Below are 6,000 nucleotides of genomic sequence, written 5' to 3' on the forward strand. Positions count from 1 at the left end.
AAAAACACACACACGTTTTCTACCTCACACACTTACACACTTTTACACACACATGTACACGACTAAACACACACACTCACTTCACGTTTCAGATTTTTATTGTTTTGAAAGAGAGAAAAACTAGGGTTCTCCTTCCCAGCAGCAGCCGCTCCATCCCCTTCACCATTCCATCAATTTTCAAGAGTTTTTATCGCAAGATTTTAGCGCCACGTTCGTCCCGGATCGAGCCTCACACCGTCTCCGCTTCGGTATCGTCGTATCGGTATTTTTAAATATCAAAAGGCACGTATATTCTGTTCTTGATGCATCGATCATGTCATATTATGTGTGCGTTGTTATTTATGCGTAAAACCATGTGTATGTTGTGTAGAAATTTGAGCAATCATGTTTAAATCGCTTTTGAAACCCTTTTTAGATCTGAAAATCACGTGTTGAAACTGAGAATTTTCAGTCGAGATTTTGTAAGGACCGTGTATCGAATTAATCGTAAATCCTATCTCATTATCGATAATGTATGAAATTATCATGTGAATATATATTTGATGTATATCATGATAATGAATTGATGAAAATAAATATTGAATATGATTTGACGTTGTAAGAACTCAATTGGATAGGCCGGACGCCAAATTAGTACAAACATAAATAATTGTACAGAACATGTGGCGCCCGAGCGGTAGAAAATGACCGCCCAAGCGCCAGAGTATGTGACCTTTATGTTCGGGCAGAACATGCCGCGTCCGAGCGGTAACTTTTGACCGCCCGAGTGCGGTACAAACAAAGTTCGGGGGCAGAGTATCTCGTGCTCGGGCGCGAGAATTCTACCGCCCGAGCGCCGAAATGGTGAGGATAAAGATCAGATTTTCTTCTTTCTTCTTTCATTTTACCGATAGTAACTTTCGAGAAAGTTGAAAGAATTCGATTTTCTTTCGTCCGAATCGACTTCGAAACGCTGTCTAAACGCGAAACAAATTATATATTTGTGATCTTCGCGTCGAGGGCTTCTGACTGAGGTAATTTTCTTCTGGTTTCAGCAGCTTTAAATATCAAAGTGCTGGAATAGCATGTAGTTGAAGTTAAATTTCTGATATGTAGTAGAATAACCGACAAGAAACTCATATTCGAAGTCGGAATTGAATTATGATATGATTTTGAATTGATATGAATTTTTGAAGTTTCAAATGATATTTGAAACTCATATTAATGATTTTGGAATATGTTATTGATTGAAATGAGTATGTAATTGATGTAGATAAAGTGTTATACCAATATCTTCTAGCTACATCAATTGGAACGAAGAATTGAGGTATGTTGCGACCGGATAACATACGACAGATATCTGTATTATATGATATATGTCGTCTTGATTTGATTGATTGGGATGAGATTATGTGTCTATATGCCTTATTTGTTGATTGATGTGGCATACATGACATCGAGATTTGAATATCGATGTATAAAATAAATGTTTTGTTAACACACATCATTTTATGCATACATCGATACATGACATGCACGTTGAGCTATGATCCTTGGATACCCTGATATGATTTGATTGGATTCTGGGGTTTGTGAACACAATCGCTATGCCGGTATTATATGACCCGTAAAGCATAGACAATTGTGGCCCTATATGATTGGATATGAGATGTTGGATTTGATGACTCTTTGCCGACGCTATCATACTTGTATCCCATATTGGCCGGTGTGCCAGCTTTGAGCATTGATTTGATAGCGATTCGATTGATTCTTGACAGTTGCTCAGTGGATGGGCATTTGACCCGATACCTCCACGACATACATGCATTGCATACCATATATCATTATTTAGATATCTGTGGTATATATGATTGGTTGTTCCATACGGAGCTTTGCTCACCCCCAAGGGGGGCTGTTGTTGTCTTGTGTGTGGATGATGGAAAGTACTCCAGGATATCAGGAGACCGGGGAAGGTACTTCTGGAGGGAGCCACAGCCTGGGTTGAGGTTTATGTTTATGTCTTGTTCCCAGTATATATATGTATATGTATCTATATACCGGGGCATGTCCCTAGGATATGAGTTGTTTGTACGTGATTGGTTTTGATTACGTGTGAGCGTGTTTTATGATATGAAATTAAATACTATTTTTAGTATTATAATTCTAGAAGAAATGTTTTGGGCTCATTGTAAAGAAAATTTAAACTCTTTTTTCCGCTGTGATTAATTAACCCTAATCAAATTGTATTGTAATAACGATTAGGAGCTAAGGGCCCCACACAGAGTGGTACCAGAGCATAGCTGGGAATGCTCGATTGAGTTTTGTGTACACGTGAATAGGCACAAATGAATTGTGCGTATGTGTTTGATTTGTTTGTATTACTTGCTGCTATTTGATTTGATTTGAGTAAGTATCTGATGAGATTGATGATATGAGATGATGATGATGTGAAATTGATATTGATTTGTGATATTCATCATTTGATTTGTAGATGGATCCCACGAATGAAACTGCGAGTAGCAGTACTGAGAGGATTGTTGGGAAATTTGAAGGGTTGTCCATGGATGTTGTGATGGCTCGATTCCAGGATTTGAAACCACCGAGGTTCTTTGGCACCGAGAGTGCTGAGAAAGCTGAAGCCTGGTTGAAGGATATCGAGCACTTGTTTAATATTGTTGAATATTCTAAGGCTCGGAGACTGAAACTTGCTTTGTATCAGCTGAAAGACCGAGCTAAATCTTGCTGGGAAGCCGCTGAGATTGGACTGAAAGAAGCCGAGACTGAAGTCACTTGGGATGTCTTCAAGGCCCAATTTTTGGAGCAGTATTCTCCTTCTTCTTATCATACTGCTCAGGAGAATGAATTCAATAATCTGCAGTAGGGAACGATGTCTGTTGCAGAATATGCTTCGAAGTTTTCTACTTTACTGAAGTATGCACCTCACGTAGCTGGGAATGCGAGGGAAAAATATAACAGGTTTGTAAATGGGTTACATTCTGCTTTATATACATATGTTGTTTCTGGATTGCCTACCAGCTACGCAGAGGCAGTTGAACGAGCTAAGACAGCCGATGCTGGACTTAGGAGAGGAGGTCCACAGTATACTCCTCCTCCTCTGGTGTCAGCTCAGCAGCCTACTTTGCGACCGAGGGGTAAGAAGTTCAAGAAGACTTGCTCTGCTTCTTCGTCTTCTTCGAGTTCTAGTGGATCACAGAGAGGGAGTCCTGTGATTGCTCCCTATTGTAGCCATTGTGGAGGCAAACATACTATCGAACAGTGTCGAGATATGTTTGGTACTTGTTATCAGTGTGGGTAGGAAGGCCATTTCTCTCGAGTATGTCCGAACAGGGGTACGACTTCTGCTCAACCCCAGCCAGGATTTAGAGGTGGCACTAGTATGATGAGACCTGCTGTTCCTGTTCCATCTTTTCAGCAGTCAAGTGTCCCATGATATCGAGGACCGGGTGTTCAGAGTGCCCAAGTTCCTCCTCAAGTGAGAATATACGCCATGATTGAGGATCAGGCGAGAGAAGCTCCTGGTGGCGTGATTGCAGGTATTTGCACGCTTTGCGATTATCCTGCACGTGTTTTATTTGATACAAGAGCATCTCATTAATTCATATCTCATACATTTGTTGCATCTCACGATATTGAGTGTACCCCGTTGTATGATACTTTGTCGATAGCCACGCCAGCTGGGAAGATTATTTGTCTGAGAAAGTTGTGCATAATTGTGTATTGATATATGAGAATAATGTGATATTTCTGAATCTGATTGTCCTCCCAATGCACGACTTTGATTGTATTGTTGGCATGGATATCTTGATGACAAATCGAGCTACTGTTGATTGTTGTCATGGAGTGGTTCGATTTCGACCGATTGATGGACCCAAGTGGAATTTTTATGGCAAGGGTTCCCAAGCCAAAATTCCATTGGTATCTTCCTTGGAAATGTCTCGACTTTTGACTAGCGGAGATGAAGGTTAACTTATCTACAATATTGATGTATCTTATAAAGAGTCTTCTTTATCTGAAATTCCTGTTGCGAAGGAATTCTCGGATGTATTTCCCGATGAGATTCCTGATTTTCCTCCTCATCGAGAAGTTGAGTTTAGTATTGATCTTGTGCCGGGGACTGCGCCTATTTCTAAAGCTCTCTATCGCATGGCACCATTGGAATTGAAAGAGTTGAAAGAACAATTACAGGATCTTCTCGATAAAGGATATATTCGACCGAGTGTATCACCTTGGGGAGCTCCAGTATTATTTGTTCGGAAGAAAGATGGTACTATGCGAATGTGTATCGATTATAGGCAACTGAATCGGGCTACTGTGAAAAACAAGTACCCACTTCCTCGTATTGATGATTTATTTGATCAGCTTCAGGGTACTTCTGTTTACTCGAAGATTGATCTTCGTTCTGGGTATCATCAAGTACGAGTTCGAGACGAAGATTTGCCCAAAACTGCTTTTCGTTCGAGGTATGGCCACTATGAATTCTTGGTTATGCCTTTTGGTCTTACAAATGCTCCTGCTATCTTCATGGATTTAATGAATCTTGTCTTCCGAGATTATCTAGACCGATTCGTTATTGCTTTTATTGATGATATTCTTGTGTATTCGAAATCGAAGAAGGAGCATGCTGAACATCTAAGACTAGTACTTCAAACTCTTCGTACTAGTCATTTGTATGCCAAATTGTCTAAATGTGAATTCTGGATGGACAAAGTGGTATTTCTGGGCCACGTCATTTCGAGACATGACATATTTGTTGATCCTGCGAAGGTCGAAGCGGTATTAAATTGGCCGAGACCTACGAATGTTCCTAATATCCGTAGCTTCATGGGTTTAGCTGGTTATTATCGTCGTTTTATTGAAGTATTTTCGAAGATAGCTAAACTATTACTCAACTGACACAGAAGAATCAGCGATTCATTTGGTCAGATGAATGTGAAGCTAGTTTTCTTGAATTGAAGACGAGATTGACCATAGCACCTGTGCTTACTATCCCCTCAGGTACCGGAGGATTTGTGGTATGTACAGATGCGTCTGGTAAAGGTTTGGGCTGTGTTCTGATACAACATGGCAAGGTGGTTGCTTATGCGTCTCGTCAATTGAAATCTCATGAAACACGTTATCCTGTTCATGATCTCGAATTGGCCGCCATTGTGTTTGCTCTAAAGATTTAGCGCCATTACTTGTACGGAGAAAAGTTTGTTATTTATTCAGACCATAAAAGTCTGAAATATCTCTTTTCTCAATCTGATTTGAATATGAGGCAACGCAGGATGGATGGATCTCCTGAAAGATTTTGATTGAGATTCAATATCACCTTGGATCGGTGAATGTTACTGCGGATGCCCTGAGTCGTAAAGTGCATGATTCTGTTTTAGTCTCTGTCAATGTCGCCAAGGTACATGAGGATATATATACTTCTGGTTGGACTTTTCACTCGAATTGGAATTTTGTCACTGTCTCAGCATTGCAAATTGAGCCGAACTTGATATCAAAAATACGAAAGGCCCAACGAAGCAATGCTCAGATCCAGAAGTCGAAAGAACTTGTATCTGCAGGACATCAGTCTGGATTTCAGATAATGTCTGATAGTTCTTTACGACTTAATGGTCGGCTGGTAGTTCCTGACGACTCTGATTTGAAATCTGCCCTTCTTCGAGAAGCACATTGTAGCAAATACAGTATTCACCCTGGAGGTCGAAAGATGTACTTGACATTGAGACCTCAATTCTGGTGGAAACATATGAAGAAGGACATTGCTGAGTTTATTTCGAAATGTCTTGTCTGCCAGCAAGTGAAAGCCGAGAGAATGAAACCTGGAGGATTACTCCATAGTCTTGAAATTCCGAAATGGAATTTGGAACATATGGCTATGGATTTTGTGACTCATTTACCTCGTTCACCCAAGGGCTGTGATGCTATTTGGGTTATTATTGATCGGCTTTCGAAATCTGTACATTTCATTCCGTATGAGCGGACTTATACTTATAAGAGAATGGCCCGTTT

The sequence above is a fragment of the Primulina eburnea genome, chromosome 10 (genome assembly GCF_022965805.1).
Source record: "Primulina eburnea isolate SZY01 chromosome 10, ASM2296580v1, whole genome shotgun sequence".
Lineage (NCBI taxonomy): Eukaryota > Viridiplantae > Streptophyta > Magnoliopsida > Lamiales > Gesneriaceae > Primulina > Primulina eburnea.